This window comes from Dromiciops gliroides, chromosome 5, assembly GCF_019393635.1.
Source record: "Dromiciops gliroides isolate mDroGli1 chromosome 5, mDroGli1.pri, whole genome shotgun sequence".
Lineage (NCBI taxonomy): Eukaryota > Metazoa > Chordata > Mammalia > Microbiotheria > Microbiotheriidae > Dromiciops > Dromiciops gliroides.
In genome coordinates, this window is record NC_057865.1 from 279,869,871 (window position 1) to 279,894,178 (window position 24,308).

At 39.9% G+C, this 24,308-nt stretch overlaps 1 pseudogene; it reads right to left on the reverse strand.

The window, feature by feature from the left end:
- The window catches only part of LOC122729410, a 53,182-nt pseudogene that overhangs the window by 22,844 nt on the left and 6,030 nt on the right, over window positions 1-24,308 (reverse strand).

Sequence of the window (24,308 nt, forward strand, 5' to 3'; positions counted from 1 at the left end):
ATAAATACTTGTTAACTGGATGAAAAAATACCAACTTCTGTACTCTGAATAAGGGAAGACAGGAGGGACATATTCAGAAACAGATGCAATGTAAAAACCAAAGGCATCAATTAAAAAAAATACCAGCTTCTTATGAGAGATTCCATAAACAATGTGTACAGGGACTGGTCCACAGGGAAAACAAGACAACAAAAGCCATTGCATCAGGCAAACCACAAAGCACCACAGGAAGATGACGCCCAGAGAAGATCTTATGGTTCTGGAGAATGCATGGGGGAGGAGGAATGTCTGATGTACTGGGTACTCTGGAATACATGGAAGGCCAGGCTGGCAAGGAAGTCCTGAGCAGACAGTAGTCCTGCAGCTGGTCTTAGTTGAAAGCCAGTTTTCTCTAAGGGCCAGAAAAAAGGAAGAATGAGATTTTTGAGAGGCTACCAGTCAGGGCAGCTAGGTGGCGCCATAGTGGATAATGTGTTTGACTTGGAGTCAGGAAGACTCATCTTCCTGAGTTCAAATCCATCTTCGGACAACTTACAAGTTTGTGACCCTGGGCAAGTCACTTCACTCTGTTTGCCTCTGTTTTCTCATCTGTAAAATGAGGTAGAGAAGTAAATGGAAAACCACTCCAGTATCTCTGTCAGGAAAACCCCAAAGAGTCAAACTTGACTAAAAAATGACTGAGCAACAAAAAACCAGTCAATAGCAGGACTCTGAGCCAACCTCTTGGAAATTCTTTGATAACCTGGCACAGAACCAACTTTGCATCCTGAAAACAGTGATTGAACAAGAAGCAGATAAATGTCAAAATACATAATACTTAGAGTCAGGAAGACCTGAGTTCAAATCTCATCTCTAGGCTAATCATTTAATATCTCTCAGCTTCAGTTCCTTATCTGTAAAATCGGGACAATAAGAGCACCTATTTCACAGTGCTGTTGTGAGGTTCAAATGAGATAATATTTGTAAAGTGCTTTGGAAGACTTAAAGTGCTATATAAATGCTAGCTATTTTTATACAACCAAAGCAAGATGAGAAGCCAAATCTAATCAGGATAAATGTCAGGTTTTATACTAGGGTTCAAAAAATCAGCCACACAAACCCAAGATAAGATAGGTATAGCTAGATGAGTTTATGTAAAAAAGATTTGGATGGGTACATTTTTTTTCTCCATCAGATAGTGAGGATTAAACTTAAAAGTATATTATTCATATATCTCCCTTCCCCTCCAGAGATGTTAAATAAACATCTACCAGCACACCCTGTGTGTATGAATGCAGGCACAATCTATACCTTGGGATATCATCATCTTTGGATTTCTACACCTTGAGGAACAAAGGAGATTACTGTCTTTTTTGTTTAGTAACAAAACTTTCCATACTGTTGAAAAGGCCTATTATTGTTGACAGAAAGAATAAATATATAAGTGGATGTTCATTTGAAAATAGCAGGAGGATGGATCTGGGAAAGAAAGAGAGAGGCAAGGTGGTGATCGGGTCAGTAGGAGGGTGGGGAATGATGGGAAGACGGGCATGGGTAGAGTGATGGTTGCTGGACAAGACTAAAAAAAAGGACTTAACTGGTCCAACCACATTGTCCGTGTGTCCACAAGGCGCCTCTCTCTCTCTCTCTCTCTCTCTCTCTCTCTCTCTCTCTCTCTCTCTCTCTCTCTCTCTCTCTCGGCCTAAGAAAACCTTTGCAGAGAGGACTAAATAAAACAGACTTTTTTTAATGTAAAAAACTTTGCTGGTAATGAGTTCCAGGTGGGTTGCAGAGCAAATTCCCAAATTCAAATAGTTTCCCTAGAAAGAAACAATTGTGTCTGCTTGGACTTCTGTTAACCCCTGAAAGAGAAACTCATAGATGAACCTTCCTGGAATGTCTTGTGGACCAAATGGGTGCATATTCAGTTTGGGGCAGTTCCCAGAATCATGTCTTCCTTACTCCGGAGTCATTTCCAAGGGCTGTTCCAAATGTTGAGCTGGGTTTTAAATTTATTTTTTTGACCTAATTATCTCAGAGATCGCTAATCTCTCTATACATGTTGAGGGCAGTGGAGGCCCACTGGGAGGATCTTGCCCATGACTTATCCTTCTGATATTTCATAATATCCATTTAATGAGAGAATAATTAGTTGGCTCATGAACCAATGTTATGGTCCTGTGCTTTCCATATGCAATGGTAAAATTCAGGCATCGCAGTGGAGTTTATTTTAGGAAATTGTGCTAAGAGATTCATGACTCTGCCTAGAGAAATGATGGGGAGGTTGATTTAAAAAAAAAACTTCCCACATTGACTCTTTGGGCAATTAGTTCATATGCCAATGGTTGAATTTTCTGGCCCAAGGGCTGAGGCTATCAAAAACATGATGAGGAAAAATACAATCAAATTTCCATTTTTATTTAATCTTTCTTCCAGAAAATCACTATAGTATAATGGAAAACATGGTGGATTTGCTCATAAGACCTGAGTTTGAAGGATATTGGTTAGTTTCATTGAAATATCTTAATTTTTTTTTTTGCCTTTCCTTATTGTTGTTTTTTGTTCATTGTTATAAAGGATGACTAGGGAGAGAGAAGCAGGTGGGATATATTTAGATATGAAAGTGATATGAAAATAAAAGTATTAATTTAAAACAAAAACATAGCAGTTCAAATTCTAATTCTAATACTTATTAGATTGTGAACTTTGGGTATATTGCTGGGGTCTTGTAGAGAGAATAGTATATTTATATTGAGAAAGATCTGTGTTTGAATCCTACCCCTGATTCTTACTGTCTGTATGAATTGGGTTAAACATAACTTTTTTTTTTTTTTTGCGGGGCAATGGGGGTTAAGTGACTTGCCCAGGGTCACACAGCTAGTAAGTGTTAGGTGTCTGAGGCCGGATTTGAACTCAGGTACTCCTGAATCCAGGGCCGGTGCTTTAACCACTGTGCCATCTAGCTGCCCCCTAAACATAACTTTTCAAAGCCTCAGTTTCTTCATCTGCAAAAACGCAAATGGTGGGGGATAATATTTGCAACATTATTGTGAGATTTAAATGAGATAATGCATGGGAAAACACTTCATAAACTTTAAAGCATAATGCAAAAGCCAGTTGTTCTCATTATTTTTATGAACTTATTTTTATTACCTTGTTATTTTTATGAACTTAGTTTCCTCATCTGTAAAATGAGAGGGTGGACTATTTGGCCTCTGAGATTCCTTCTAGTTCTAAGTCTGGGAAAGAATGAAGGAAGGAAGAAAGGAAAGAGAGAAAAAGAAAAAAGAAAGAGAAAGTAAGAAAGAGAGGGATGAAGAAAGATGAGAGAGGGAGAAAGAAGGAAGAAAAGGGAAAAATAAAGGGAAGGAGGAAGAAAAGGGAAGAAAGGAAAGAGGGAAGGAGAGAGGGAGGGAGAGAAGGAAAGAATAAAGGGGAAGAAAGAAAGGGAGGGAGGGAAAAAGAGAAGGAAGAAAGGAAGGAGGAAAGGAAAGGGAAGGAAGGAGGGGAAAGAAAGAGAGGGAAGAAGAAAATGGACAGAGGGAAGGAAGGAAGAGGGGGAAAGCTAAAAACAAGAAAGCAAGAAAGAGAACTTAACTTCCAGCATACCTCTGGATCCATTATGCGCAAAGACAGTATTAACTCAGGAAGATTGACCTGGGTCCTGAATTGGGGATGGGAAGGACAGGTAGGGAAAGGGGCATGATCTGGCAGTGACTCAGAGAGGCAGCCAGCAGAGAATGTGGCAACTCCACCATTTGGGACTAGAAAGATGACTCCACAGAGGGTTTGCATCTATGGCCATCACCAACATCTTTAAGCTTACTTGGGTACCTGTTGCTTAAAGTACCTGGGGACAAGCATAATGCCTTGTTTGTTGTGGCATCCCTCTTACCACAGAGCACCCAAATCTGTTTGCTGAATGTATAAGCAGGTATCACAGAATACCAAGCACTGGAAAGCCCAACCAGTCAGGGACACATAAATCCCCAACAAATGGTCCCTACACTTTCCAGTGAGGACTTCCAAATACTGAGAGACTCCTACCTCCCATAGTATCTCATTTCATGTCTGGATGTTTCCAGTTATTAGGAAGTCTTAAAAAAAAACATCAAACCAAAACCAGTCTTTCTGCAATCTCCATCCATTGCTCCAAAGTCTGATCTCTGGAGCCAAGGAGTACAAGGCATTAATCCCTTTCCAAAACACAGTCTTTCCTATATAGGGGTTGGGTTAGATCAGTGGTCTTCAAACACCCATATCAGAAACTTTTGTTTTCGGGGTGGGTATGTTCTAGCTGTGTGCTCACACATTGGGATGGTGGTGGCCATAGATGGAAGCAAGGCTGTGGTCATGGGTTTTTCCCTCTGGTACCTGAGTAGCTGGAGCCTAGATCAGAGTTCTGTTATTTATTCATTCATTTATTTATTCATTTATTCATTCATCCATCCACCTATTATTTATTTCATTAGTTATTCATTCATTTGTTCATTCGTTTATTGATTTATTCATCTATCTATTCATTTATTTATCTGTTTATATATCTTTTAATATTTTTATCCATTTATTTATTTGTTTGTTTGTCTGTTTATTTGTTTGTTTTTTTGGCAGGGCAATGAGAGTTGCCCAGGGCCACACAGCTAGTAAGTTTCAAGTATCAGAGGCTAAATTTGAACTCAGGCCCTCCTGAATCCAGAGCCAGTGTTTTATCCACTGTACCACCTAGCTGCTCCCCCAGAGTTCTGTTATAACTGCCCTGAGGAGCCAAAAACTGGCTCAGGTGAGGGAAGGTTAGATTGGATGGCCTCTAAGCTCCTGTCTATCTCTCTATGATCCAACTCTTCCCTTCTCCAGACTAAACCTCCTTCAATAGCTTTTCACATGACATGGTTTCTAATCCCCTCACCACCATAACCATGCTTTCTGGATCCCTTCCACTTTGTCAGTATCCTTCCTAAATGTTCTTTCTGAAATCTGGTCATCAGAATTTAACAATGAGTCCTCTGGGTGTAGAGGCACACCCTGCTAAGAAAGGATATTTCACCTCCATTTGTGATTTCTGATGTTTTTAGTCGGAGAAAGGCAGGTGCTAGCTGAACCCCTCCCTGTCTCTGTTTCTAAGGAGTATGTTCCCTTCATTCCAACCAAGACTTGCCTCAGGACAAGAGGTTGTGGTCCCCTCTAGCCTCTATGTGAGCTCAGCTCGAGTTTGTTGGTTTCGCAGGTGGATGACTGGCTATGTATTGGAATCAGTTCAGAATTTGCTTTCAACCTAATTTCTTTTTACTCTTTTGAAATCAGCCATGGGTTATTTATTTTTCACTTAGCCAAATTTAGCAACAGCCTCAGGCTCCATCTGGCACCTTCCACTTAAGCTTCTGCAGGACTAGGAGGGAGTTTCCTCTCTAGTTTTTCCTCCTTTAGAAGGGTACATAGGGGCAGCTAGGTGGCGCAGTGGATAGAGCACCGGCCCTGGAGTCAGGAGTACCTGAGTTCAAATCTGGCCTCAGACACTTAACACTTACTAGCTGTGTGACCCTGAGCAAGTCACTTAACCCCAATTGCCTCACTAAAAAAACAACAACAACAAACAAACAAAAAGAAGGCTACATAAACCTATAAGCACTTGGGTAGAGGGGAAAGTTGGGCCCCCACCTTGTAACTTGATGGGGCCCAAGGAGTGTCTCAAAGTGTCATCCTATCCACCTGGCAGCCCCCAGAGTCAGTCCTATTTGCCCACTGGCATAGTACCTTTTATTAACGCCAAATTAATGTCACTATGATTTTTGGAGTTTCTACTCTCAGGTTGGTGTATTAGGCAGAGCATTCCATCCTCCAAGTTACCTGTAATGAATGCCCAGTTCATGCAGGTGTCAAGACATCACCCCATGAAGTCATTGGTCCTGTTCAAAAATGAAGGACAAATAACAGCAATGAATTTCTAAACCAGACATAGCCCTGGGAGCTATCATAACATTTCTTCTGGGGATTTAACTCCTATATGTTTGGTAGCTCCATCTCTGCCACCTTCATTCCTTGTCCTTCTATCCCTGATATGTAGCACAGTGCCTAGCACATAGTAGGCATTTCATTCATGCTTGTCAATCGATTGATCCATTAGGCAAAACTTATGTAAATATATCAGGTGTGGTTTACAATCAAAGCAAAGGAGTGGCCATTATTTTGGTTAAATGTTCTTAATGAACTAGAATCATATTTGTCTGAGTTTCTTTAACTGGTTCTTTGATTTCATTTATGTAGGGAAGTTCCTTTAACAATCAAGGTCAGGGTCAAGGTCAAGCTAGGTGGTGCAGTGGATAATGCATTGGCCCTGGATTCAGGAGGACCTGAGTTCAAATCCAGTCTCAGACACTTGACACTAGCTGTGTGAACGTGGGCAAGTCACTTAACCCCCATTGCCCTACAAAAAAACAAACAAAAAAAAAGCAAAACAAAAAAAACAATCAAGGTCAGTAACTGCTCTACAAGTAAAGTCTTAGACACTTGGGTAGGGTACACAGCCTAGTAAAGTAACATGCCCAGGTCCCTCAGGCAATTCGTGTAAGAATTAGGATGTAAACTTAGGTCTTTCTGATTCCAAGGCTGGTTCTCTAATCACTAGAGGTGTCAGACATAAGGCTAGAAACACTCTCAACTATGGCCCAAGTAAAATTAAGATGTAATTGGGAAATATTTAACAAAATATAATATGACATAGATGATGTTAATATGTGGTTTTCTAAGTCAATATGTCCTGCAGGGATCCTTATGTATGGGCTCAGTGGCTCCATTTCTATTTGAATATGACATCACTGCCATCTATCATGCTTGCCTCTCACTTGCTGTAGTGCTACTCCACTGTGATAGATACATGAATATAATACTTTTATATAATTATATGTGTATATATATATGTATTATATATATTTGTATAATCATATATACTATGTGTGCACACTATATATGTATATATGTATGCATCTATCTATATATCTATCCATCTCTATCTATCCATTCATCCTTCCATCCATCCATCTATCTATCTATCTATCTATCTATCTATCTATCTATCTATCTATCTATCTCACATGAGAAGGACCATCTGTCTTTGCATTGGAATTTGATCTCCCAGAGGGCAAGAGGTTTCAGAATTGTGATGGAGCCTCAAATGATGTAGGAAAGAATGACTTGCCTTTTAAAAATCTGGATACATCCTTGAGTTGAGGTAATTGGTCTTCTGCATAGCCACAATATTCCTCCAATTGCTGAAAAGAATCCAGGTACTCTTTGCAGGCAGAGGTGGGATCGAGAGTACGGAGTTTCCTATAGATTTCTTTCCTGAAAAGAATATTTTTCCTATTACTGGACTATTTATGGTATTTTATCTAACGATAATGATGGCCTGAGTTCAAATCTGGTCTTAGACATACTTACTAGCTGTGCGACCCTGAGCAAGTTACATAACTGTTTGCCTCCGTTTCCCTATTTATAAAATGAGCTGGAGAAGGAAATAGCAAACCACTTCAATATCTTTGCCAAGAAAATGCCAAATGGGTTCATGAAGCATCAGACATAATTCAACAACAATAACGATGATGATGGTGATACATATGTAGACGATACTCACCATATTATCACATTTGGGTGGCTAGGTAGTGCAGTGAATAGAACTTTGGACCTGAGTTCAAATCTGTCCTCAAACACTTATTAGCTGTGTGACCCTGGGCAAGTCAACCCCAAATGCCTTAAACATCCGGGGTCATCTCCAGTCATTTGGATATGTATAGCTTGCCACTGACAAGTGGCTCTGGAGATGGTCCTGGAGGAGAGAGTGGAGTTGGTGGCCTTGCATAGCCTACCCTCACTGAACTTCAACTTAGTGCAAGTCATGACATCACCCTCATGCCATGGTTCTCTTTGAGAACAAAGGACAAACAACAACAATATTATCACATTTGATGGCCACAGGACTTTTTGAGGGAGGTACTGTAAATATGACTTTTACCCCTAGCTCGTTCAACCCTGTCATTTTAAAGATGAGGAAACTAAGGCATAGAAGGTCAGAATAGCTTGTCTGAGATCAAAGGTGAGATTTGAAACCAGGTACCCTGACACTAAAGCCATCTGTCTTTCTCCACAACATCACTGAAAGACTGATAGCTTTGAAGGCAAGCATAAAACCAAGGATGATTTCCATAGTTGATTGCCCATGGATCCAAGGCTCAAACATGATTATCTTTTTTTTATTTTATTATTTTGGTGAGGCAATTGGGGTTAAGTGACTTGCCCAGGGTCACACAGCTAGTAAGTGTCTGAGGCTGGATTTGAACTCAGGTCCTCCTGAATCCAGGGCCGATGCTTATCCACTGTGCCATCTAGCTGCCCCCATGATTATCTTTATACATAAGATATTCTCAAGGGGCAGCTAGGTGGCTCAGTGGATAAAGCACCAGCTCTGGATTCAGGAGGACCTGAGTTCAAATCCAGACTCAGACACTTGATACTTACTAGCTGTGTGACCTTGGGCAAGTCACTTAACCTTCATTGCCCTGCCAAAAAAACAAAACAAACAAAAGACAAACAAAAGATATTCTCATGGCTACATTGAGTGTTCAGATGAGAGAGTGTGGGCAAAGCCCTTTATAAACCATGAGAAAATGCTATGGAAATATTGCCTTTAATTTTGACCATCACCTTGGGGGCTGAGCCAATAACCTCCCCTGTAAAGTGAAGTGGCTGGGTTAGATGACCTGGGATAGGCAGGGAAAATGAGCATAGGGATGGTTTCATTTTTGTCTTTATATGCCCAGCACCTGGCACAGTCCTCGGCACATAGTAACAACTTAGAGATTTAGAGAGGGAAGGAACACATTCAGAGTGATCTCTTCCAAACCTGTCATTTTAGGGTTGGGGAAACTGAGGCCCAGAGAAGATGAAGTAACTTGCCCATGGTCACACACAGCAAATAAATGAGGGGACTAGAGCATGACAGAATGAAGAGAGGGCTGAGTTTGAAGTCAGAGAACCTGGGATTGCATCTCAGCTCGGCTATTTTATTACCCGCATGATGTAGAGAAAGGAACCTAGCATTTCTGGGCCTCAGTTTCCTAATCTGTAAAATGAAAAAGTTAGGGTTGTAGGACTCTAAAGTCCCTTCCAGCTCTAGATCTATGATCTCATTATTTGTAAGAGAATGGTGCTAGACTAAATGAGCTCTAAGGCCTTTTTCATAGCTGACTCTATTCTCCTTTGAGGATTCATTTGTATTTATAGAATGTTGTGGGCAACAAGGGAGGTCATGGGTACCCTGGGAGAGAAGGGTGTGGAAAGAGGAGGCATGGGATAGAAAGCACATAAAGTATAAAGGAGGAAAAACTTCAATGAGTTTCACAGTTTTGCCTCAAGTTGCCCCTGCCTGCAGCCAGCAGTCAGTCCATGCCCACCCAGAATGACTCCTTTAGACATCCCAAAGCTAAAGGAACCCAGCATTCCTTTCTGCTCAAGGGCATCTGGCTAGAGACTCTTGAGCAAGCTCACAGCTGCATTTGGAAGGTTCCCACTGCACACACCGTGTTTCTCTAATTCAAAGGAAACAGGCAATAATGAAATGGCAGGAAGCCTTGTAAAAATGGCTATCCCTCTTCATGCACGGCTCTGGGGTTCTAACTAATTTATAAACATTGTTTTATGAAAAATTGAGATCACTCTTGGAAATGGCTGCAGAAAATGACCTTCTGCTTGTTTTGCTGGTGTATTTTCCCCCCTTCTACAGCTATTGTTGCTAAGGAGGAGATGGCCAGTGTTGGGGAATGACTATCTTTCCATCCTATGTATTTCTTTTGTTACCCTCCCCCCTCTTCCCCTCCACAAAGAAAGAAACTGAGTCAGTCAATGGCTATCTTTAACAGACTAATCCATGTGTGGAGGAGACTGGCTCTCACCCATGGTGCAATTAGGAAAATCACAGAAGGACAAATTCCATTGACCCTTCCAGTCTCTTTTCAGCCTAGAAATCTTTGGGTAAATGTTCCAGCCATGTTTTTCCATGGCTCTTCCTTTTGGTTTTTATAGTGAACTCAAAGGCAAGGTTTCAGTAACAGGGGACTTAGTATCCCAGGGGAGGTTCCTCTTATCAAAGAGACTTGGACACATAGTGTCCAAGGAGGGTCAATACCCTTTTGTTAAGCTAAAGGACACAAGTTCCTGCTCCCAATACCTGGGCAGACATGTACAGGAAAGGAAAGCGCAACAACCCAACAGGAAGTAGGGCTGATTCAGGGAAAAGGTTATTTTCTTGAATTCCTCAGGCCAAGTTATACTTGAAAACTCTTAGGCCATGATTGTCAAGTTTGGTTTGGACTGTGGTCTAGTAAAACGGACAAAGGAAGGAGTAGGGTACAGTAGTGCTGAAACAATATTGCATCTGACATCAGAAGACCCTGGTTGGAATCTTGGTCTCCCTCCTTATAACTTGTGTTACCCAGGGACACTTATGTCACTGAAAACTCATTTTCCTATCTGTACAATTAGTGGTTTAGATGAGATGACCTTTCAGGTTCCTCCCAGACTTAAATCTTATGAAAGATATATTTTCTTTGCTATGAACCAACCAGTTCAAGAGTTAGGGTCACTTCAATGTTTGTGGGGATAGATGAAAACCAGCTAGTCTGTGCACCATGAAAATGGTGTACTGAGAGACAACTTGGCATAGAGGATTGAGAGCCAATGTCAGAGTCCCAGAAGACCTGGGTTCAAATCTTATCTCTGAGCTCATATCAGTTGCATATCTTTGAAAAATTGTTAAACTCTTCAGTGGGGAAAAACATTCTAACATAGATAAATTGCCCATCTGCATCTGGAAAGATTTTTCACACCAGTAATGCCCCACACTGATAGGTGGCAACAGTGTGCTAGGTGTTACAGTGGTAGCATAGAGTTCTGTGCTTGGAATCAGGAGGACCTAAGTCCAAATCTTGCCTCCACCATTTACTAGGAAGTCCTTTATCCCATCTGTGCCTGTTTCCTTACTTATAAAATGAGAGTGTTGGCCTCTATGATTTTTCAGCTCTAAATTTTTGATCCTATTAAATCACATGTGGGGATAGACCTACATATTAAATAACAAAATATTATTTCTCCAATATAATATCCTGTCTGTAACAAATGAAATTCTGATTGGTCTAAGGAGAGGATGTTGAGCTGATATTACAATGCAAGGAGAACTAGATCTCGAGTCAGAGAAGTTAGGTTCAAATATTATCTTAGCAACTTCCAGCCGGTTAGAACTTGGGCGAGTTGTTAAGCCCCTCTGCGTCTGTATCCATATCGGTAAAATGAGGTCATTGGAATTGATGGCTTTGGGGTCAATTTCAGCTCTAAATCTATGTTTCTAGTTCATCAAACCATCAAGGTTTGGAGTTGGAAAGGACTTAAGAAATTACTTAGTTCAACTCTCTTCATTTGCCATTTGGAGAAACTGAGACCAAATGAGAGGAAGTGCTAATGCAAGATCTTGGAATGGAATTTAGACTTGACTTTGGAATCCAAGACTTTTTCTCTATGCCACGTTGCCTCCAACATGTAAAGTGTTAGCCAAGCAGTAGGGTCCCTTTTTCCTATGGGGTCAACCCTTTTAATGGTGTGCCCCTCTCTACCACTGATGCTTAATGTTATTTATTTGTTGATTCATAAGGGATGGACTCAAATAGTCCCAGCCTTGGGGTTGTTTTGGAAGTCAGTTGTTCTGTTCTTCATTCCTTTTTATGGGCATGTTGCAATGCAAGACAGAAGAGTCCAAGGTCTTTCCATAAAGGCCCAAGGAGGGAATTTACACTATGTTACAAGTTCCCCAACCCCACCCCCGGGCTTTGCTGGGGCCATCTCAGGCCCTGATGTAATGTCCATGACCCTCTTCCACAGCCAGAGGATACTACGGTCATAAATTTGAGAGCTAATTTGGGGAAACAATTGATGTAATTGGTCTCTAGGGCTGCTGGGCTGGGCTGTGTAGAGAAGACAGACAGCTGCCTTTCTGAAAAGCCATTCCAGAGGCCATGTGGGGACTAGTTCTTAGTGGACAATAGCTTGTTGGTAGAGGGAAGTAGGAGAGAGCAACAGTGAATTATCCTTGCAGGTAGCTCCTCCAGCCATTTGGTGCCAGTGGGTATACCACATTACGTTGCTAATAGCAGCTCTCTTGTTGTTTTGCAAAGCCTGAGATCAATTGTCCCAAATACCCCCTGTTTTAATAACGAACCACATTTATTTCTATGGTGCTTCATGGCTTATGAAGCATTTTCCTTACAATAGCCCTTTAAAATACTAGAATAGAGAATGGCAATGGAGAGGCAGGATGGCCTGGTGGCTAGAGATCAGGCCTGTGAGTCAGGAAGACTTGGAGTGTGGGGCCTGTCTCTGACTTTAAGGATCCCTGTAATCACAGCTCTCACCTTATATACTGCAAAGTACTTTGGAATCTTGAGATCGCTATGGAAATGGATTATGGGCTCATAGATTTACAATTGACAGGGACTCGAGAGTCCATCTGATCCAAGCACTCTCAACTTTCAGATGAGGAAAGTGAGTAGCCCATGGTCACACAGATGTTAAGTGACTGAACTGGGATTTGAACCCAGAGACCAATTCTCTATCTGCTAAGCTATGCTACCTCGCCATTACTATTTTCTCTACAATTTCCATGACCCATTTCACAGGACTGTCATGAAGAACATGCTTTGTATGTCATAAAACCCTATAGGAATTAGAGTCATTGTTAACATGGCGTGTTTGGGACAGTGCTATAGGTGATAGAGCAATGGACTTTGAGTCCAAAAGACCAGAATTCAGATTCTCTTTTACATCAACTGGGTTCCTCAGTCACTTAATCTTTCTATGCCTCAGTTTCCTCTTCTGTAAAATGATAGGAATGGACTAAATTGCCTCTCAGGTCCTTCATAGCTTTAAATATATGATCCTATAACTCCAAACTCAATGCTCATTTCTATATACTCAGAAACATCTTAAAAGGAGAAAAAATCTACTTAAACTGGCCATATCTACATGATATCAAAAGAAACGGCTTTGATACGTTGCATATACAATTATCCTAATTGCTTGACTGAAGTAAGAGGTGGTTTGTGAACACCAGGTTAAGAACCCCTGATATAGAAGGTACTCTTCCACATTGCAACTTTCCCCATTGCACTTTTGATATATCATGAGTTGGCAAAAGAAATTAAATGGGAATTTGGAGGGAGTTTTGTGGAAGTTGAAGATGCCATATGAAGGCCAGCATATGACAAAGAAAAAGTTTAGAAACAGAAATGCATAATATATATGTATACATGTATGGATGGATGTGTATATGTATGTGTTGTGAGAAAATTATTAATAATAGAGTCAGGCTTGACTTTTCTTAAGGTCAGCCCAGAGTCAGGAAGTTACCTGATTCAAAACCACACCTACCTGAAAGCTTTGTTCCTGCCAGAGGATCTGAACTCTGACCTCAACACTCTTGGACTGCCCTCAAATCCAGTGAACCAATGGATTTCGGTGATGCTGGCCAATTAGCTTGAAGTGTTGTGTAGGGACCACCTCTCTTTCAGACCCGCAGGTAGCTTCCACTCTCACAGGCACAGGAACTTTCTCTTTTTTGGCCTGAGACTCAAATGGAGGTGGTAGGTGCACTCCTGGTTCTATATAGGGCTTCTGAACTTTCTGAACTCCACATGTTCTCTCTTTGCTAACATCTAATATACTTTAATAAATGCTTAATGCCCAAAACTGGTGCGGTAGCCTCTAATTTCTAAGTAACAAATATATTAGAAACCCCAGCTAATTTTCCCTATAATAGGGCCACCACATTTAATTTTACTCATCACATTTTGTGTTTGTGTGTATATTTTATATATATATATATATATATATATATATATATATATATATACATATACATATATATATACACATATATATAAAACTGTATAATATTAGCCCAGATTTTTCAATAAGGTACTGTAAACACCCCATATAATACTAAAAAAGAAAAACATCAGACTTCTCTGGTATGCAGTAAGGGTCAAAAATTTTCACGCACATTTTCTTGATCACCAGGGTGCTGTACCCCTAAGCCCCATGATGTGGAAGGCATAACTATAGTTCCTGATCTGGGTCTTGAAGAAATTATGAGATTTGTTAAGATAGAGGGGAAGATAGAGAGAGAGTACATTCCAGGCATGCAAAGGCACAAAGATACTGGTTGGCATAGAAGAGTAGTGTCACTTTTCAAAGGACCATAGATATTGGAAGGGAACATTGTAATCACCTAGTTTCCCTCCACCACACACACACACACACACACACACACACACACACACACACACACACACACACACACTTTATAGGTGAAGAAAGGGAAGCCCAGAGGGGACAGGGGCTTTGTTCAAGGACAAAGAAACAGGTCAAATACCTATGATTTTATTGATGTGGGAACACCCTTCATTTATGCAAATTACAACTTCTAAATAATGTATAGACTTAGGGAATTGCTTGAAAGGTAGCGAGGTTAAGGGACTTGTCCAGGATCACACAGCTATAATATGGCCAATGCAAGCTTTAATAATAGCTTGCATTTATATGGCATTTTGGGATTTGCAAAGTACTTTATTATGTTATCACATTCAATCCTTACGACAACCCTGTAAAGTGGATACCATTATTATTCCCACTTTACAGATGAGGAAACTGAGGCTGAGGGAGGTTAAGGGTCCTGCCCAGGGATATACAACTTGTGTCAGAGAAGGAGTCTGAAGCCAACTTCCTGACTCCAGGTCCAGTGATTTATACACTAAGTCAGGCTATCCCCATGTGCCCAAAGCCACAGAAGTAATACATTTCAGAGGGGAAGCTAGGTGATGAAGTAGATAAAGTGCCAACCCTGGAGTCAGGAAGACTTATTTTTTGTGAGTTCAAATATGGCCTCAGACACTTACTAGCTGTGTGACCCTGAGCAAATCACTTAGCCCTCTTTGCCTCAGTTTCCTCATTTGTAAAATGAGCAGGAAAAGGAAATGGCAAACCCCTCTAGTATCTTTGCCACAAGAGCCCCAAATGGCATCACAAAGAGTTGGACACGACTGAAAATGATTGAACAACAACAATAAATGTCAGAAGAGGATTCAAATCCAGATCCCCTAATTTTTAATCTAGTGTAATTTCTATTATACTTCAGTTCCTCATTTTGAAAATCAATGTTAAAAAGCCCATTTCAGGGCAGCTAGGTGGCATAGTGGATAGAGCACTGGCCCTGGAGTCAGGAGGACCTGAGTTCAAATCCAGCCTCAGACACTTAACACTTACTAGCTGTGTGACCCTAGGCAAGTCACTTAATCCCAATTGCCTCACACACACACACACACACACACAAACCAAACAAAAAAATATCTCTCTATTTTTTTAGGAGGGGATTATTTTGTTTGTTTGTTTGTTTGGGTTTTTTGCTGGGCAATGAGGGTTAAGTGACCTGCCCAGGGTCACACAGCTAGTAAGTGTCAAGTGTCTGAGGCCGGATTAGAACTCAGGTACTCCTGAATCCAGGGCCAGTGCTTTATCCACTGGGCCACCTAGCTGCCCCAGGGGATTACTTTTTAAAGACATGCAGAGAATCTGAAGCAAAATAGTAAAAAGATGATGGCACATTTACCAAGTAGAAATCTCTTAGGGTGTGTACTTAACACTTTGCAAAGGATCTCCACTTAGGAAACAAAAAGGCAAAGAAATTCCTTAAACAAATTCCCATTTTCTGTTTTGAATTGTTGGAACTGAGATTTTATATCAATAAAGTTCAAAGGACATCGGAATTGCTAGCTTATACAGGTCTCCCATAAGCTGTGACTTCCACGATAGGGATTTGAAGTTTCAAGACTGAGAGGGTTAATTCTTTCCAGTTAACAAAAGAAAAAAAAAAGAAAATCCTCATAACAAATATATAAACAAAACAAATTTTCACACTGGCCATTTAAAAAAAAAATCTGTCTCAATTTGCTTCTGCAATCCCTCATCTCTCTGTCAGGAGGTAGTTAATATATTTCAACATCAATCCTCTGATTAAATGTAAAGTGTGGAGCAGCTAGGTGGTGCAGTGGATAGAGTACCGGCCCTGGATTCAGGAGGACCTAAGTTCAAATCTGACCTCAGACACTTGACACTAGCTGTGTGACCCTGGGCAAGTCACTTAACCCTCATTGCCCTGACCCCCCCCCCAAATATAAAGTGCTTAGCATATTGTCTGGAATATAGAAGGTGCTTAATAAATGCTTGTACCCTTCCTCTTTCTCTGGAATCATGTTTGATCATTGAACCAACCATGATTCTTTAAGTTTTTCCAAGTTGTTTGTTGTGACATTGTTATTATCGCATACATTGTTTTCCTGGTTCAGCTCACTTCAGTCTGCATTAGTTTCTATAAATTTTCCTAGATTTTTTTTTGAGCCATGATCTCCATCATTTCTTACAGCAAAATTTTATGGCATTACATTAATATAACATAATTCATTCATCCATTCCCCAGTTGTTCTTTCACACACACACACACACACACACACAGAGCTGCTATAAATGATTTTGTACATATGAGTTCTTTTCTTTCTTTGATCTCTTTTGGGGCACGGTAGTGCATAGGCATGGTAGTGATATCATTAGGTCGAAGGTTATGCGAAGATGAATAAATTTGGTGATATCCTCATTCTAAATTGTTCTCCATAATGGCTGAATCAATTCACAACTCCAGGGGTTTATTAATGCACCTGCTTTCCCTCAGTCTCTCCACCTGTCATTTTAATTTTTTGTCAAATTTCCCAATATAACGGCTATAAGGTGAAGGCTCAGAGTTACTTTAATTTTCAGTTCTCCAATGATTAATGATTTGAAGCATTTGTCAGTACGGTTCGTTTTTTACCACTTGAGAACTTTCCTTACAGTTTCCTCATCAGGCCAGCAGGTGGAAACAAAGGAAAAACCATCACCAATGTAAGCATAGCAGGATCTTACAAATTGGAAGAGTTTCCCAAAACAGACTATTCACCTCTAAAGAAAGAACTGATATTGATGGAACAGACTGAAGCAGGCTGTTTTTCGCTTTCTTTCGTTTTTTTCTTTGAATCAAGTTTCCTCATACAAAATGACAAATGGGGTAATGTTTTGCATAATCATATATGTATAACCCATATCTGATTGTTTGCTACCTCAGGGAAGGGAGAGGGGAGGGAGGGAAAGAAGGATAAAAACTGGAACCCCAAACTATAAATAAAAATGTTTATTATTTTAAAAAAAGAATACTTTCCAAATAAACAGCTTTTTTTAGATGACCTGCTTAATTAGTAACGAGAACTTAAAATAGTTTAAATGTAACAGCAGACTCACAGATGATAATTCCTTAGAGCAACTTAAACAAATAGAAATCCATCCTAAAGTTTTTTGTTTGTTTGTTTGTTTTTGGTGAGGCAATGAGGGTTAAGTGACTTACCCAGGGTCACACAGCTAGTAAGTGCCAAGTGTCTGAGGCCGGATTTGAACTCAGGTCCTCCTGAATCCAGGGCCAGTGCTTTATCCATTGTTCCAGCTAGCTGCCCCCCAGTAATAAATTTTGGAGGCATCATCCTTTACAAGGAAAAATAAAAACATTACAAAATAGAAATAGGATTCCTTCCAAGTACTGTGTGAAGTATTTTTTTGTATCATTTGGCATGAGAACAGTATCTGATTCATAAAACAACTGAAAAAGAGAGGACTTAGTGATGTAGTACATTTCTTAGGCAGCAAGGTGAACTGCCCCTCCCTCCATTCACCAGTAATCAATCAATCAACATTTATTAAGCACGTACTATATGCCAGAAACTGTTCATTGAGGAAAGAGAGCTTTTAACCTAGCACCACTGGGGGACTGAAAATGGCAAGAACAGGCACATTGTCAACTGCAATCTGTCACCAAGTTCTTTTGTTCTGGCCTTCAAAATGCCTCTCAGGTTTTCTATTTCTTCCCCATTCCCCTTGCCATTAAATCAATCCAGGCCTCTATCACCTTGTTGGAATTCTTCTAATAGGCCCTAGCTAGCTCCTCTCCTTTTCAATCTATCTAACATATGTGTGTGGCACACTACTCTTCATATATGACACTTTCATCACATTGGTTCCTTGCTCAAGAACCTATAATGGTTCCCTATTGCTTTCCATATAAAGTCTCGTCTTATGCTTTGCTTTTAAGATTTTTCATAAATTGATTTTACCAGTCATTCATTTTTCACTACTCCTCAACATGTACCAGCCATAATGGGAAGCCCTGGAGTCCTAGGTTCAAATCCCCTCACAGGTTTATTAGTTGTGTGGCAACGTCATGTAACCCATCTTAGCCTCATTTTCCTCATCTGTGAAATAGGAATAACAAAATCTATAGAATTTGTTTCCTGGGGCCACATTGAAGATTGATTTATATGTGAATGAGAGAATATTTGCAAAGCACTCCAGAACTATCTAAATGCCATTATTATTATTATTATTATTATTATTTTCCACATCAACCAGAGTTTTTCTTGGCCCTGTGCCTTTGCTCAGACTGATTCCCTGGAATGACTTATCTCTTCTTCCCGACTGATCACAAACCATGCAATCAATATGCCACCCCCTGTACAACACCAGAATCCTTTGTCTTTCCTGTTCACCACTGCCCTCTCCCTTGACAAGCATACTGACTACTGCTTTGGAGATATTATCTTAATAAATAATTCAGTTTGACACTCAACATGATTCAATTTGATTCAGTCTGACTCAGAATAATACAACTAGAAAAAAATCTTAAGAGACCTCCAATTCCAACACATTTCACAAATGAGGAAACTGAGACTCAGGCAGGTACTTTGATTAGAACTAGAAGGAACCTTAGAAATAATCTAGTCCAATAATATCATTTTCCATTTGGGGGAAAAAACAAAGACCCAGGGAGATACCTAATACTTAGGCATGTAGAATTTGGAGCGAGAAGCCAATTATTTTTTTACAGGTAAGGGAACTGATTCTCAAAGGGATTTGCCCCAAATGAAATAAATGAATAAAAACTCAAACCCACATCCTTTGACTCCACAGGTCTAATGTTTCCCCCTCTAAATCATGTTGCCTCTCCATCTTCATTTAAATAAGATAGATTTAAAAAAAGATTGTGTGCTCTACTTACTCTCTGTAGTTGAAAGCAAGTTCCATGATTTCTGCCCTTCGTTTCTTGTATTGCAGGTCAGTGTAGCCCTAGAGAAAGAAACGTCTGTTAGAGTAGCCATTTACCAAAAAAAACCCAACCACTTATTGTACAGTGAAGGATGTTTTCCTTTATAGAAATATATCAAGGAGCTCTATAAGATAAGATTTTCAAATTGCTGGGAGTTTTTTGACTGTCAAGCAAGACATTTCCAAAGATCTCTGGATCTGGTGTCATAGTGAATCCTTTGGCACTAGCTAGCAACAACAATGACAAATTTAGTTTTTGATGAATCTACAGATGATCTGCTTCAATAGAATAAAAGCTCCCTGAGGGAAGGAACTCTTTCATATTAATCTTTGGATTACCTGTGCCTATCATAATGCCTGACCACCTGTCTTTTCCAATTCCAGATTATAGGGCATTAAACTTGCATAAAGCCCATAAGAGATAAGTCCCACCCCACCCCCCGAAAAAAAAATTCTAGAATTCGGAGCTAGAAGATACCTTGGAAATTACTTTTTCCAATAGAGGAAAATGTAATTCAGAAAATGTGGGAAGTTGTTCAAAGTTTATTAGAACCTAGATTCTTAAATTGTGGCTCATAACTGAATGTTCCCTATTGGGTTTTTTTGTTGTTTTTTGGGGGGTTTTTTGTGGGGCAATGGGGGTTAAGTGACTTGCCCAGGGTCACACAGCTAGTAAGTGTCAAGTGTCTGAGGCCGGATTTGAACTCAGGTACTCCTGAATCCAGGGCCGGTGCTTTATCCACTGTGCTATCTAGCCGCCCCTGTTCCCTATTATTTTGAATGTGGGGGTCGTGAAAAATTTAGCAACAGCAAAAGGTTATGTCTACCTATTTTATATACCTATATGCCTGGGGTCACATAAAAATTTCTCAGGTGAAACGAGGTCATGAGTGGAAGAAGTTTAAGAAACTCTGTCCTAGATAGCAAATTGCAGAGCAAGCTTTTAAATCCAAGTTCTCTGATTCCAAATTCAATTCTTTTCCTATTACATAATGTTGTCTCTCTTCATACTAAGGCAATGACTATGTAGGAGGACCATGGTGTTGAATGCTTTGACTGAAAAGATAAATCAATTAAGTAACACAACAAGCATGACTTTTTATTAACTAATGGAAGGACTAAGGGCAATGTTATATATCTGGGAATTTCAAACCACCAGTTTTCTAAAAAAGCACCATAAGTCAGTGATGCAAAATGAATTGAGAAATGGGTCCAGGGTACATGGTGGGTGTAAGGTAGCAATATTTGGGGCAGCTAGGTGGTGCAGTGGATAAAGGCCCAGACCTGGATTCAAGAGGACCTGAGTTCAAATCCAGCCTCAGACACTTGACCCTTACTAGCTATGTGACCCTGGGAAAGTCATTTAACCCTCATTGCCCTGCCCCCCCCCAAAAAAAAGCATGAAAAAACCCAAAGGTAACAATATTTGCAATAGTGACATATATTCAACAAGTGGCTTAGAATATATATCTGAGGAAATGGAAAAGGAAATGAGTTGGTCATACATCATCACTATATAGACATACAATCATAGGGTTACAGCATTTTCAGAGAGAGAAGGGACCTCAGAAGACATCTAGACCAACCAGCATTGGAATAAGAATCTTTCCTACGATATACACAGTAAGTAGCAATTCAGCCTTTCCTTGAAGGCCTGTGATGAATGGCAACCCATCACCTTCCAAGACAATCTATTCAACTTTGAAATTACTCTCATTATTTTAAAAGTTTTTCTGATATTTATTCTAACTTTGTCTTTTTGCAACTTCCATTCATCACTCCTATTATTATTTTCTGGGGCAAAACAGCAAGTCTAACCACTCATCTATGGGACATATATTCAAATATTTGAAGATAGCTATCATGTTTTATCTCCACCACAATTCCCAAGTCTTCTCCTAGATAAATATATCCCAATGTTTCAACTGATCCTCATTTAGAACAAACTCTAAGACTCCTTCAACTATAAAAAGAAAGGACAGATCATCCTTAAGTTTCCTTAAATCTTTAGATTGAAGATTCTGTGGTCATATGACTATCCTGCTTATTCTCTTCTGGTCACTTTCAAATTTGTCATTGTCCTCCCTAAACTCTGGAGTCTAAAACTGAAGCTTTAGTGATTCACTCATACCTGTAGAATATAAACAATACTTAGAGGAAGGCCTTTGACCATCATGGATAGACCCTCTGTGAAAGATCTATGCAAAAGCATAAACAATAATTGAACAGAATGAAAAAGCATAGATGAGTTGATATTGACACCATGCTATTAATGAGACACAGCTACATTTAAGAATGAAATTGTTGGGGGCAGCTAGGTGGCACAGTGGATAGAGCACTAGCCCGGGAGTCAGTAGGACCTGAGTTCAAATCTGGCCTCAGACACTTGGCACTTACTAGCTGTGTGACCTTGGGCAAGTCACTTAACCCTCATAGCCCAGAAAAAAAAATAATGAAATTGTTCATTGATTGGTTGTTGTCCTTCATTCTTGAATAGGAGCAAAATGACATCACTATGTTGGGGTCAAGGTACAGCATGTTCTACTGTGGCTGAACAGACCAATATGAGCTTAGAAGTCTTTACCATGGGGTGGGCACAAATAGTACATATGAACATTTAGACGGAGATGTCTCTAAATTGAATGACAGCCTCAAACAGTTCTTATCTATGATAGTACTGTTCAGTTGCAAAGCTCTTTGGAGTTTTGTTGCTGCTGATTTTGTTTTGTTTGTCTTTAAATTTTGTAGAGATAGATTTTATTTTTCTCTTGGTATGAGCTCATTACTTGGTTCTCTCCTGTAGGAAAACATGTGACTCGAGTACATTGTTCAGCACACAGGGTAGAAATGACTACAGAGAACACAAACAGCTATTATTAACAATTGTTGATTTTCCTTTGGAAAATGGAAACACCCAAATTTATTTTTCCTACCAAAATATCTTGCAGAGAATTGCTTTGTAATATACCAAGGAAACCGCTCCAGCAATGGTCAGTGAATTGCACAATGCTGCTAAGCACTGGACATGGAAATATTTTAGACTGATGTTGTCTCCCTCTTTTGGTCTGCCAAGGAAACAGCCTCTTCCTATTCAAATACTTCCTGAATGTTGATTCCTTCCAGCACAGAAACCTCTCTTCTTGGCTAGTTGCATCACCATAAAGTTTGCTGTAGAAAGTCATTTGCAAAATCCTGACTAGTCTCTTGTTGTGTTTTCTTCTAGGATACCCTGATGTGTTAATAGACAGTAAGACAATAGACTCATAGTAAGAAGCAGAATCCAAATTCTAGAAAGAGTTTCTAGAAATGAAACAGTAACCCTATGGATTGGTATTGCTGATGTTTTCTGTACACCAGACTCATACAGTGTTATTGCTAAAAGGGTCTTTAGAGCTGATTTATTCCGACTCCTTTATTTTATAAATGAGGAACTAGAACCCAGAGATATGGAGTGACTTGGCCAAGGTCATATTGTAAGGGGCTAAAATTCTAGCTATACTACCTAAAATCTAATGAGTGGTCGCCAATAAATTATAAGCTTTAGCAAGAGTATTTAAGTGTTTAAGTATTTATTAAAGAGCATTAGGATCAGAGAGAAAGGTAAAAATCTAACTATTTCTAAGAGACCCCATCATCTGACCCACCATGGCGAGGTCAGGAACCAAAAGAGACAGCAACCCTCTGCCAGCATCTACTTCCTACTTTGTGTCCTCCTCCCAGAAATGGGAGACACCTTAAGTTGATTGGCTGGTAGCCTTGATAGACAGTACCCACAAGCAAACATCACTTCCTGATGCCAGGGACCTTGACTGCATGGTATGCCCTCAGAGACCTTCTCCTCATGGCGGAGCTTTTCTACTGTAAGTCTCCAGCAGGTGGCATCATTCCAATCATTACAATATAGATAATTATTGGAAAATATGAGATTAGAACGTAAATAGCCTGTCTTTCATTTCCTATGGCCTTTTCACAGACATTTCAACTCTTTTCCTGAGAAGTTATGCTATTACCCCTTCTCCTCTCTAAAAGAGAGACAGTCTAGCACTTGGATATCTTGACTTTAGTTTGGATATTAATGAAGACGCAATATCATCAGTGTAGACACTGCTTTGATTGGGATAGATAGCCATTCATCCATGCTTTTTTGATTTGCACAATGCTTGTCAATATTCTATCCCAGATCCTCCACAGAGGGTCTATTCAACATGCTGATGGTCTTTATCTAGATCTTTTTACATTCTGTGGTTATTAGTGGACTATAGTGTAATGGTTAATAGAAGACAGCTTCATAATTAGTATAGTTTAAGTAATTCTGCATATGTGTTTTAGGAATGATATTGGTAAGCTGGAGAGTGGCCTTAGAAGACCAGATTGGTTGGCCACATGAACATAGGATAAAAATTTAGGGTTCAGCATGAATATTTATCGTGAATTTTAGACATAAGCTTATATTTCTCTGATGACTTGAAATGCTGTTTCTTTAGAATGCGGACTAGGAAGGATGTTGTTGCCCTTAACAGTATTATGAAAGTTAAGAGTGGGGAGGGTTTGGGGAGAAAGATAATGAGTTCAGTTTTGGACATATTAAGTTTGAGATGTCTACTGGATATCTAATTCAAAATGTCTGAAAGGTAGTTGGAGATATGAGTCTGGAGGTTGTAGCTGGATAAGTATATCTGAGAATCAGCAGCATAGAGATGCTAATTAAATCTATGGGAGCTGATGAGATCACTAAGTATAAAATTAGTATAAAGGGAGAAGAGAAGAGGGCCCAGATAAAACCCAATGGGATCTCTATGGTTAGAGGGCATGACCTGGATGAGGTTCCAGCCAAAGAAACTGAGAATGAACAATCTGATAAGTAGGAAGAGAACCAAGGGAGTGTAGGGTCCCAAAAATCTAAAGAGAAGAGAGTATCAAGGAGAATAGAGTGATCAACAGTATCGAAGGCTGAAGAGAGGTCAAGAAGAATGAGGATCTAGAATAGCCATTGGAGATGGTCTTAGTGGTAAAGGTAGAATCATCCATGATGCCCCAGGAGGTAAGATGCTGATTTAATT